This window comes from Sorex araneus, chromosome 9 (genome assembly GCF_027595985.1).
Source record: "Sorex araneus isolate mSorAra2 chromosome 9, mSorAra2.pri, whole genome shotgun sequence".
In the NCBI taxonomy this organism is placed as follows: domain Eukaryota; kingdom Metazoa; phylum Chordata; class Mammalia; order Eulipotyphla; family Soricidae; genus Sorex; species Sorex araneus.
Window position 1 is genome coordinate 59,721,294 of NC_073310.1, and position 13,490 is coordinate 59,734,783.

Sequence of the window (13,490 nt, forward strand, 5' to 3'; positions counted from 1 at the left end):
TCCCTTTTCTTCCAGAATGGAGTCAGTTATGTCAAAACAAGCCTCTTACATACACATCTCTGAAGAGCATAATGAAAGTCTACTCTCCCCATCAAACCCTCTTCATAATGCTAACAGGATAGAAAGACAGAGATTTGAACAAACCAATTAGCTATATGGAATCTCAGTGTCTCCATTCTTCTTAATTTTGGCCACACTACCACGTCAGTGTGAGGCCTTCTTGGAATTATGTGTGGAAATGGGCACCACCCTCTCTGTGAAGTTTAAAATCAGGCAGGAAGAAAGCAAGGGCATCTCAGTGATGATTTTCTTCTGGTGAAAGAGCCAGCTCAATCTCTCGAGCACCTAGAGTGATTTCCCACTGCAGGGAAAACAGGCCACTGAAGTCCTTTTTGTTTCAATGGCTCATCCTCAGATGAAGAAGTACGAAGCACATGGGTGATATGAGCCATTACTTGAAAACCTAAAGTCTCTGCCTTGTTGTGGTTCTGAGGCCTATCTAAAGAAGTGAACTTTTTTTTTTCCAAATAATTATTCCTGAGCAATTTCTTTGGAATGCAATTAGATTAACCTCAAGTTCCTTGGCACCTGAGTTTGGAAAACTTTGGGGCTTCCTAAGAAAGCTCTGATTAAGTTCCTGGAGATAACAACTGGACCTGCATATGTGCACCTCAATATTAAAATTTCTTAACAGCCACATAATTTTTCAGTTATGTGTAGTGGTTTGATGTATACCATTCCCCTGTGGAATAAATGGACTGATTATATGTGCACTATATCTTCTGTTTGCTGGGACGTTGGTGGCTTCCAAGGAGAATCACAAAAATTTGACCACAGTCAACTGTGTGAATTCTGGCTAACCCTCTCCATGGGACCAATGTCATAGCTTATGCTTTGAAATCAGAGCACTGAGTGGCAGAGTCCAGCTACATCTGTTTAAAACCATGTGACCCTGGGTCTGGAGAGATAGCACAGCGGGTAGGGCGTTTGCCTTGCACGCGGTCGACCCGGGTTCGATTCCCAGCATCCCATACGGTCCCCTGAGCACCGCCAGGAGTGATTTCTGAGTGCATGAGCCAGGAGCAACCCCTGTGCATCGCCGGGTGTGACCCAAAAAGAAAAAAAAAACAAACCTAAAACCATGTAACCCAGATACATTTTTTTTTTGCAGTTTTTATTTATTTATTTATTTATTTATTTATTTTTAAATAAATTTATTTATTTTTAATTAGAGAATCACCGTGAGGGTACAGTTACAGATTTATACACTTTTGTGCTTATACTTCCCTCATACAAAGTTTGGAACCCATCCCTTCACCAGTGCCCATTCTCCACCACCCGTAAACCCAGTGTCCCTCCCACCCTCCCCAATCCCATCTCCCCCCCACCCCACCCTGCCACTGTGGCAAGGCATTCCCTTCTGTTTTCTCTCTCTAATTAGCTGTTGTGGTTTGCAATAAAGGTGTTGAGTGGCCGCTGTGCTCAGTCTCTAGCCCTCATTCAGCCCGCAACTCCCTTCCCCCACATGGCCTTCGACTACAATGTAGTTGGTGATCGCTTCTCTGAGTTGACCTTTCCCCGGAACGTGAGGCCAGCCTCGAAGCCATGGAGTCAACCTCCTGGTACTTATTTCTACAGTTCTTGGGTGTTAGTCTCCCACTCTGTTATTCTATATACCATAGATGAGTGCAATCTTTCTATGTCTGTCTCTCTCCTTCTGACTCATTTCACTCAGCATGAAACTTTTCATGCCCATCCACTTGACTACAAAATTCTTGACCTCCTCTTTTCTAACAGCTGCATAGTATTCCATTGTATAGATGTACCAAAGTTTCCTCAACCAGTCATCCGTTCTGGGGCATTCGGGTTTTTTCCAGACTCTGGCTATTGTAAACAGTGCTGCGATGAACATACATGTGCAGATGTTGTTTCGATTGTACTTTTTTGCCTCTCAACCCAGATACATTTTTAAAATCCCTGTGCTCAGTGGGCTAGAGCGATAGCACAGCGGGTAAGGCGTTTGCCTTGCACACGGCTGACCCAGATTCGATTCCTCCGCCCCACTCAGAGAGTCTGGCAAGCTACGGAGAGTATCTCGCCCACATGGCAGAGCCTGGCAAGCTACCCATGGCATATTCGATATGCCAAAAACAGTAACAAAAAGTCTCACAATAGAGATGACAGTAACAGTGACAGTGATACAGTGCTCAGTAATCACTTCTGCTGGAGTTCTGAGAACCATTTGTGGTGTCAGGGATTGAACCCAGGTAAGGCACATGCAAGGTAAGAGCTGTACCTGCTATTAACTCTCTCTGGCCCACTCCTTGTCTTCAGCTTCACTAAATTGGATACTTATTAACACCTCCAGCTTTCCTCTGATTATAAATCTAGGGCATCAGTTAACTTGAATCTTTATATCATTTTCTTTATACTACTTCTATAAAACATATATTTAGATATGTCTAATTTCTGGGTCAGTCTAATAATTAACATTTTTAGAGTATTATTTCTCTTTACATGTAGCTATTGATATAGATGGATATAGTCTGCCATTTTATTGCTTTTAATTATATTCACTCATTCTCCTCATTCTATTTTCCTCTCTTGCCTTTTTAGGTTATACAAGTATCCCTTGGAATTTCATTCAAATTTAGCTCTTCAAGTTTTTAATTCTTTAAAATTTAGTAGCTACTGAGCATAATGCCAATAAGTATGCAAATCATTTGTGGGTGAAATTTTATCCAACAGGTTGTTAATTTATTGCTACAATTGAAATAATAACCTTTGGTCACAGTAGCATATAGCATAGTGATGAATTAATATTAAATAATGAATGTCTCTCCTTACTACCCAAGATACATTATAACTCTTGTATATAGTATTAGTTGAGAACTACCAAATAAGACTAAGTCAAAATTAGTCTTAATGGAACAGCAAGACATCGAAAGCCTAGCTATTTGAAAGATTAAACTAAATTTACCATCTAATGGATTAAACTACTCTCTTTAAAGCTTTCTGCCCTTTTAAAAATAGCATATATTTTCTCTCTGCCACATTTCCTCCTTTTTCTTTGACTAAAACTGGGGCATATTAAGTTAACAGTATGCATAGGCGATTCAAGCCCACATAAAAAGATTTAGTGTTGAAGTCATAAAACCTTGAAGATAGTCACCAGGCATGCAGGAATGTCCTTTCTGCATGGATGACATGACTAGGAGGCATACCTTCTCTATTCCCCTTAGAAATGTGATGTGGATTCTCTCAGCTCTTGGACTTACACACTGATTTCTCCCAAGTTACCTCTAGCCCTCTTCCTTTCTAAAGAAATAATATTTTTTATTTAAGCACTATGAATTGCAATGCTGTTAATAGTGAAATTTCATACACACCATGTTATCCAACTCCAATTCTACCACCAGTGTCGGTGTTCCTCCACTATAGTCCCCATATTCCCTCCACCCATTCCTGAAGCCCATCTCCTTAACAGACATATTTGTAGGCTTAAATGTTGTAGTTTGAAAACCATACTTAGCACAGTATTGGCACCAGTGGTTTTGATGCATAGCTACCTCACCTCTATACCACCACTGTCTCCAAGGCCCCTGACCCTTGCCTCTATTTTACCCTAAGACCACCTCTACCTATCCCCCCTACTCAAATATCTCTCTTTTCTTGGCATTTTCTTTGCTGTAAACTTTTCCTCTTCTGACAATTTTTTTTTTGTTTCCTTGTGCACTGAGAGAGCAAGCACCAGTGAAACGCACCCAACTCTCTTCCACTGCTTCCTCTTCACCCCTGCCAACTGACCCACCATTCGAATTGCAGATGTCTCACTCAACTTTCAACCCCTTTCTTCCTTTCACCTTCTTTCTCCTCTTGTATCAGGCAGTATTCTCCTAAAGTAAAATTGCACAGCCAGACAAAAATCCTCACTCTCTTTCTCACCACACTTCCTGGAAAAGTAGCCTTTATTTGCTGACTTTAATTTCTTGATTGCTCATAAACTCCTCAAACTTCTCTCTGTGGATTGCAGAACTGTCCAGTCAAGGTTAAAAACAAACAAACAAAACTCAACATCCACTTAATCTAAAGGACTCTTTTCAGGGTTGTTTATTCTTTTGATTGTTTGACATAATCAGTTGGAGTCATTCACATTTTCACTTCTTCCTTCTTGAAATTTTCTTTTATGATTTCTGTAATAATAAAACTTTCTGTTTTTTTTCTGTCTCTGATGGTCCTTTTACTCCTTTTCACAAAATCTCAAATGTTGTGTCCCCTTTTAGTTCTTTTATCTTTTACTTTTAGCCTTCTATGATCTCATTAACTCTCCTAACTTGAGATATCATTTAAATGCTGATGAAGCTTAAACTTACTTACATCTTCAGCTTGCATTTCCTAGGAGAATTTCATATTTGCATAGAAAAATGCCCCCAGGATATCTTTATTTAAATGTCCCACAGACACTTCAAAGTCAATATGCTCAAATTAAATTAATTACTGCCCCCCAACTCCCATCAATCTGTTCCTCTTTCTGTACTCCCAATCAAACAGCATAAATATAAATAATTCTTGTCCCAAGACAAACCTTTGTCACTTTTCTATCACATGAATCACACATTCAATCAGATATTAGCTCTGCAGTTTCTACTTAACTATATTTCTCCTGTCCATTTGGTCTTCATTCTCACTGGCACTTCATTTAATCACTTTCCATTAATCCATGGGTGATTAATGCTTTACTGTTTTCTACTGGTTCCCCTAAACTCCTTAATAACATATTAAATAAGCAAAACTTTTCATTAAATGCCTTTCTATATGATCCCAATAATTCCTATAGGATTAAGTTCAAACTCCATGTACTAATGGACAAGTCCATGTACTAATGGACAAGTGCCAAATCTGCTATCTAATCACCATTAGACCTGTCACAACCCATTTATAGTTTCATTCTGTTAAAAAAAATGCCCTACTCTTTAGAATGACTCATATAAGTCATGATATTTCATTCTACTGAACAGTTGCCTTCTCTGATTCTTCTGCTCATTTTTCTGTCCTTTTTGCACACTAAATTCCACCACGTACTTCAATACCTCAGTCAACCATCTCTTCTGGAGAATTTTCCTACCAGTTCCAGATTTTCTTTCATTTTTTTTCTGCTCTCATAGTGTTTACTGGGTCTCTCTTTTTACGTTTCATACCATATTCAATTACTGACTTCTTTTCTGCTGCATCCTATGAGATCGCTTGCTCCCCCCATCATGCACCAATTCTTATATCTCCATCGTCTACCCGAGGGCCTCACAAGAGCAGTGTAAGAGATGATTCAATAAATAAAGTCAATTCAAATAAACACCAAAGTTAGTTTTCTAATAACATATACATGATGTTAGCTATATAAAATAATTGACTGTGATCACTAACAGTTCTTATTTAAAAATTGTAATAACTGTACATCTGTTTATTATCCCAAGAAGATTAGACATATTGAGTAACAAAGAAACCCCTCGATCTCAGGATCCCAAATCTACTATTATAAGAGATTCCCTTTCTCCAGCAAGAGAATCTCAAATTCAGTTTTCTGATGAAAGGGCATATAGACCATTATATAGAATGAGAATGTAAAGGAAGATAGGAATCATTCAAAAAGAGAATGGAGTAAAGTATTTCACTGAGGGCAAATGGAAAATATTTCAAGAGCTATATCTTGAAATGAAAAATATATTTCCTGAAAGGTATGGTCACATCATCTTGTTTTTCTATTAGTAGCATAAACTTAATCTACAAATCAACTTACAGGAAACAAGGAAGTATAGTCCACTTGAGATAGTTAATCTCCTATGCTGGATAACATTTTAAAAAGTGATTAGGTTAAATAGTAACATAATTATTTTTACATAAAGTACAATTTAAAACAACCAATTTTAATATACAGGGACTATAATTCTTTTTCTTAACTGCAGCAGTTAAAGAAGAATAATTTTCACATAAGATATGAAATGAATCATGAGACCTTTCATGTGTCTTGCCTCTATAGGACAGGAGACTTCCTCTCTATGTGGACTAAGTTAATTTCTTGATAACCACAATTAAAACATTATTTTAAGGGAGTGGTGAGGTATAGGTGAAGATTTGTGGGTTTAGAGTTAGTTATGTCATTCTTATTTGGTCAATTTGAGGTCATGAAACTCTTGATACCCAAACTGTGGTCAGTGAACTGGCGAGAACTTGTAAGAAATACAATGCAGAGAGCAGGTACCATTCTGGAAGAGTTATCGAGGAATATATATCTTAACAAAGAATCCCTTACTCCCCAGTGACCCCAATCTTGATACTTCTGAGCTGCATCTATCTGAGCATTCTCAATTTATCTTTATGTGGGATGCCCAAGATTTAAAGTGACAACTGAATTAGAGAGCACTCTTTGTTATTGTTTACAGGTGGAATAATACAATTACATTAAAAAAAACCCAGATGATTCCAATAGACAGGAAAAGTTGAGAACCAAGTCACTGGACAAAAGTTTAGGAGTTATGCTTATTCCTAGGGTATATTCAAAATAATATTGGAAGAAAAAGAACTTTTTAATATTATGGCATATGTATACTTCAAATTGTGCTATCATGAAAAGCAACAGAAAAAAAATCAACGAAATGCCAAAATATTTTACAGTCTTAGAAGCAGAGTGATAGATATTCAATAGCCTGTCAAAAGGAAATAAGTTTCCCTTTGCATATAAGACTGTGATCTATTTGAAAGAAATAGATGAAAAAACTATCAAGAGAATGTGGGAAAAACACAGCTATAGAGTTGCAGCTTTGATGATTTATGTATTAAGGTAAAAAAACAATTCAACTGAATGATAGATGAAATAGTAGACACTTGATCTGTCACTACAGACTAGATCATAAAAATATAACCTTAGAAGTATTCTAGTAAAAAAGTCAGAACAACACACTAACATTTTTAGCTTTTATGGGGAAGAAGTCTTATAAAATGTGGATGGTAATAATGATTTGGGGGAGCCACCTATCAAATCTCATAGAAGACCTCAATATACAGCAAGTTAAATTTTTAGCTTTGGGCCAGAGAATTAGTACAGTGGTTAAGGTGCTTGCCTTACATGTGGCCTAGCTGGTTCAACCCCAGGCAACAAATGGTCCTCAAGATTGCCAGAAGCAACCTGCAAGCACTGGGCTGGGAGCAGACCCAAGCACCACCAACGTGCCCCAACACACCCCTACCAGTTCCCCCTCTCAATTCTGCCAAACAATTTACTCCTAGTAAGTTCTCTCAGGATTTGATGCCCCAAAGAAGATTTTAATTTTTAAAACCACATTCCATAATCCACAGAATTATATGTATTTTAAAAATATATGGCATATCCCTCTTAAAGCTGAATTAAACCTAGATTTCTAGAGAAACCAAGAAGACTGAAACTTTAACTGCGATTTTGATTGGACTACAAAGACAGTATAGTAAGACATTTGCCTTGAAACTGACCCTGGTTCAATCCCCAGCACAGCATGTGGTTCCGCATGCACTGACAGGAGTGATCACTGAGCACTGAGCCAGGAGTAATCATACCGGGGTGTGACCCCGTCCACACCCCCCAAACAAACAAACAAATAAAGCTTCAGTAAATATTCAACATAAAGATGGTAGCCCTGTAGCTTGGAAATCACATGCCAGGGACTCAGTCACAAAAAAATATCATTAGGCTGGTGATTTCTATAAAAGGGGGTTTTTTTTAGAAAAAAAAACCTGATACATAATTGTTATGTGAGAAAATAAAATTTCACTTCACATACTCCTTAACTGTAAAAATATAAAGGCACACTCGCGTGGGAGGGGGTGATGTGATGTATGTTGTGTTGTTCACAGGCTATCGGGGCGGCGCTCTCTCTCTCTCTCTCTCTCTCTCTCTCTCTCTCTCTTTCTCTCTGTCTCTCTCTGGCCACTCTCGTTCAGTGCTCTTGAGCCATTGTATATGGACAGGATCAGGATGGCTCCTCCTTGTTCTCTGCTTCTGTGTGCGCCGCTGTGCTCTCTTCTGTCTGTCTCTCTATCTCTGTCTCTGTCTCTGTAGTCTCTCCTCTGATCTCTTCTGGCCTCTCTCTGTCTCTGCTTCTGTGTCTTCTCCTGTGTCTTCTGTCTTGCCTCTGTGTCTTCTCTCCGCTTCTGTCTCTTCTCCTTGCTTCTGTCTCATCTCTTCCCTTCTGTCTTGCCTCTGCCTCTACTTCTCTTACAGTCTTAGTTTATATAGCAATCATATAGGGTGGTGACATAAAGGTGGGTTCAAAATTAACAAATCAACAACTAAGGGTAAGGCCATTTCTCCAGGAGATTAACAAAATCTCATCTAAGGAGATTACTCAAGATTACTAGGAGATCCGCTCAAGGGTGGGATCCAAACAAGGGTGTGTCGCTTTCTTCCTTCCTCAGCTAGCAATCCACTTAAATAGTTACAGTACATTTACTTCTAATATTTCTAGCAATGTCATTCTGTGTGAGCACAGTAAGGGATATATCAGACTTAAAGTTTGGTTCTTTCTGAGGACATTCACTATATATTCCAGACTACAGTCCTCGGGCCAGGTAAGTCTTCCTAACCCCAGCAGGGTCCTAGTCTCATTGTTACTTTTGGATCATGACAGCATTTGTCTATGACCATGTTCTCAACTTATAGTTGAGTATTGTGGTGCTTTGGCCTGGCCCATTTCAATGCCAGGGTAGCTCACAACTTGCCTGTCCCTCGTCGGGACCCTGCTTTTGGGGTGCTAGGAACTAAGGACAACTGAGTTGAGAAAGCAGATGCCCGGGAGTAAATATTATTGGAGTGAATCAGCTCCCAAGTTACAAAGCATAATATTAACTGTCTTCCTGTGTCCATACAGAAAGGACATTGCTTTAAGGTAAACTAAGTTCCCTGCGGCAAGGCTGAAAGGACAAAACCAATGTTATCCTACACTTAAGTACAGTTTTTGTAGAAAGAAACCACAAAAGGTGCAGATAAAGGCCATAGGGTAGCATTTTCCATGTCATGTCTCCATGTCATTACTGCTGGCTTTGAGCAAGCAGTAATATCAGAAGGCAGTCGGACTTAGAATGTGAGTCAAGGTTAGACAGATTCATATCCCAGTTTTACTACAAACTGCTAGGAAACATATTCCTGGTTCTTTGTCTCAATTATAAAAATGGAAAGCTAAGAAAAAGCAACTTACATGAGTGAAATGTGCTAACTGAATGAAAAAAAAATAGAACATTTAGACTCATGCCTGGAACAAAGCAAATAATAAATAAATTTTTCCTCTTATTCCCTTGTCCTCCTTCTTTCCTCCCTCTTATCCTTATTATGTTTCTCACATAAATAGGAACAGGTATTCTATTTGATTAATACTAACATATTTCTCTAGACTTAATCTTATAAATAGACAACTAGTATATTTTTGTTGGAAATAACATTATCTTTGTATCTTCTTTATTAAATTTTATATTTGGCTACCTGCAATTATCTATCAATGCTATAATGTACCAATATAACTCATTAGACATCATTTCCTTTGCTGAAAAAAACCTGAAAATTAAGAGTTTACAATATCCACTCAACCCCACAGTTGAATAAAACTTCTTCAAACAACTTGTAGGGTTCTACCTAGACCAAATCTAAATGTAACAGAAACAGTGCACAATTGGAGATTCAAAAGTGATTTAGCAGATTGTGGCTCCGTTTGGACCATGTGAATAAAAACTTTGTTCTGTGTCTTTGATGCCCAACTGCTCAGAAATACTTTAGGTGAAGGAAAATCTGGAAAGTGAAACATCATGCTTGCCGTGGATTCCACTAAGAAAAATCAATGACTTTAACACATCTAAAGGTGCCAGAAAGACTCAATGCCAAGGTAACCCAATATTTAAGGGCTGCATATGAAAAGGAATAGTCATTTGTTTCTACTTACAGACTGACAACTTTGAAAAATGTGACCATCTTTTCAAGAAAGGCACAGACCTCTAAATTAAAATGCTCTTAAGAACGGTCAGTTAAATCACGAAATAAAAATGCCTAAAATTTCTTTGCCACAACACATCGGGACATTTTTGTTTGTTTCTGACCACATCTGATGATGCTCGGGGAATACTCCTGGCTCTGCACTTAGGCATTAGTCCTGGCAGTGCTCAGGGAATCATATGAGATGCCTGGAATTGAATCCAGGATGGCCTAGGGTTCAATACATGGCAAGTGCCCTACCTAATACACAATTGCTCTGACCCAACACAGAGGGATTCATTAAATTGCTTCAGCTTGCACTGAAATAGTCACTGGCAACAAATGTGAGAAAAGATCTCAATTAAGCTTCCTGTCTCACTATGACCACGATTTTGCAAAAATGTTAAACTGGAGGGAGTGAGGAAGGACAATTTGAAATTGTTTTGAATGTAATTAACAAATGAAGTAAAATTTAAACTGGCAATTCTCCTGCACCTTTACATTCCATAATATAAAATGCAATAGCAAACTGCCTTAATGAAGGAACTATATAATTAGTAATATGTGGTTTCCCTTAAGTACTCTTTTTTTAAAATTGTATTTCATTTGGAGGAGGGAGAATTAGGCATGCATGATTACACTCAGGGTTTTCTCTTGGTGGCTTTAGGGAAAGATAATTCAGTTCTGCCATGTGCAAGGCAAATCTCTCCCTCTATTTTTGTTTGGGGGCCAAACTTAGCTGTGCCCAGGACTTCCTCCTGGCTCTGTGCTCAGGGATCACTCCTGGCAGGCTCAGAGAACCATATGGGTGTCAGGGGTCAAACCCAGGTCAACTACACGCAAGGCAAATACCCTACCTGCTCCACTATATCGTTCCAGTCCCTCATGTCTCTCTATTATTCCTCTGGCTCTTTGCGTTCTCTATTTAGGGAATTTACTATTGACCAGGATGGTCTGTTCTAACAGCACTTAGTGGTTTTAGGAAAAGCACTTTCATAACAACACTAGACATGAAAAATGGCACAGGTTATAGACCTATTGTGACATTCTAGAACTCTGGTGAAGACTTGTTGGGAACAATGAGCTAGAGGAGTCATTTTCACTGCTGGCCCGAGGCCCAGGGCCTATCCAAGAGTGCAAAAAGGCTGAAATCACAAGAAGATATGGGCAACCCAACAGGATACTTTTGTCACACAGAAAACAAACAAATATACATATATATTCCTATATATATACATACACACAAATATATATACATATAGAATTTACTTAACTCTTTCTCATCATTAAGAAAATCTTCCAAGTTTTATTATTTCTTAAGCTAAGATCTTTCCTTGGGAAATTGGTAACAATTTCTAAGTGTATGCATTCCTCAAAGCATTAAGTACATAAGATATTAATTGTAAAAGGTTTTATGGATAAATAATGGGGAAATGCAAGAGTGTAGGGCGTTTGCCTTGCACACAGCTGAACCAGGTTCGATTCCTCTGTTCCTCTCGAGAGCCCAGCAAGCTACTGAGAATATCTTGCCCACACGGCAGAGCCTGGCAAGCTCCCCATGGCGTATTTGATATACCAAAAACAGTAGCAACAAGTCTCACAATGGAGATGTTACTGCTCAAACAAATTGATGAGCAACGGGATGACAGTGACAGTGACAGTTTCTTAAGAATTCACATTCTCTTAAGTCAGGAAATCTGTTCAAGTCTTTTTCAAACAGAATGGTCCAAGCCTGCAAAAGTGCCTTGTAATGTTCAAAGAATGAGCAAAAATAATGAATAAATGAATGAATCTAAATCTTTGAACTACCACCCAGCAAAAGAAGATCTCTTTAACTTTCTATTAACTAGAGTATGTCACATCTATTTGATGAGTTTTTTTTAATGTTAGCATTATGACCTTTCTTAGTCATGTTAAAAAAGAAAAGACAACAAAGAGAATATATGGCAATCAAACCTGTAAGCCCTTCAAAAATAGAATTAAATATAACAAGCACAGCAGAAATTACTTTTCTCATTTCCTTCCCTCATACTACACTACCTCACTCAGTGGTCTCTCCAACATTAGGATGTATTTTTACAACATACTTTACTAACAATGCACTCTGAGAAATCCAGAATTGGGGGATTGCTAAGGCCCCTTTAAAATGCTGAGATTTAAATCTATTTCTAGCTAGTGTATGTTTACAAATGATCACATGTACTTACTGCACTGATACAGAAAGAAATAAAAAATGAATGTCATAAAGCACTAAGGTACAGAAATAAGACAGTGGACAACTAGTATTACACTATGTTGAAGATGATATCATTTTAAATAAATTTATATCAAATCTAAAGATTGCCTATTTAATCTGTACCTCTTTAGGGAAGGTTGACACAATTGCTGAAGGAGAGGGCACCAGAAATAGAGAAAGAACCACTATGACAGTGATGGTTGGAGGAATGGCTCTGGATGGGAGATGTATGCTGAAAGTGGGAAAAGGACCAAATGTGATGGCCTCTCAGTATCTGTATTGCAAACCATAATGCCTAGAAGGAGAGAGAGAAAGAAGAAAAGTGCTTGCCATAGAGGCACATGAGGATTGGCGTGGTGGGAGGGATACTGGGGACATTGGTGGATTGGAGGTGGGAAATGTATAGTGGTGGAGGGATGGATATTGGAACATTGTATGACTGAAACCCAATCATGAACAATTTGTAACTGTTTATCTCATGGTTATTCAATAAAATACTTTTTTTAAAAAAGAGTGATCTATGAAAACCTAGAAACATTTGTTACTTAACACATAGTGTGAAATTATTTTTATAGTCATTGAGAAAACTATTCTTAGCAATGTATGTATTTGATTTTACTTGCAAAACCAGGATGTAAAAGTAAAACTGTCTAGATCAAAGTTAGAGTGTGCCCACATTTACATAATGGGTACTTCTAATTATACATAGACCATGTAATACCTAGGCACTCCCACTCCCTAAGCTAAATAAACAATTGTTAATTAAAATATCTTTTTATAGAGATCTAGCATACTATGATAGGAAACAACATGTGAACTGATGTATCGTATTAATAAGAAAACGTTTTTTTTTAAATTTTCATAAATACCTTTCACAGACTTGTTTTGATAAAAACTTTTCTCCTGAAATATTCGAATGCCACTTGGATATAGTATTTATAAATTATCTCAGAATCTCTGAGTATGCATAATGAAATTTTCTTTTCCACTTTACATTTCTGTTCCTTAATTGATATAAAATATTGCAAAAGGACCTAGCACAATTTCTGTGTTGTATAACAACTGTTATGTGCCAATTATTTATTTAATTTGATCAAATTAAATAACCATCTTAGTGAAAAACACAGTTGAGCTTGATATTTGAATCATGTGGATAATCACACAAATAGCCAAACAACAATAACCCCCTCTAATATATATATTTGTGGATAAATTTATACTTTAGAGTTGATCACTGGTATCATGCAGTAATATAGGCAAATAAAAGAA

The 13,490-nt window shown here is 37.7% G+C and overlaps 1 protein-coding gene across 1 annotated transcript in view; it reads right to left on the reverse strand.

The window, feature by feature from the left end:
• PLXDC2 (plexin domain containing 2) overlaps positions 1–13,490 on the reverse strand; it is a 410,249-nt gene that overhangs the window by 37,247 nt on the left and 359,512 nt on the right. The window lies entirely within an intron of this gene.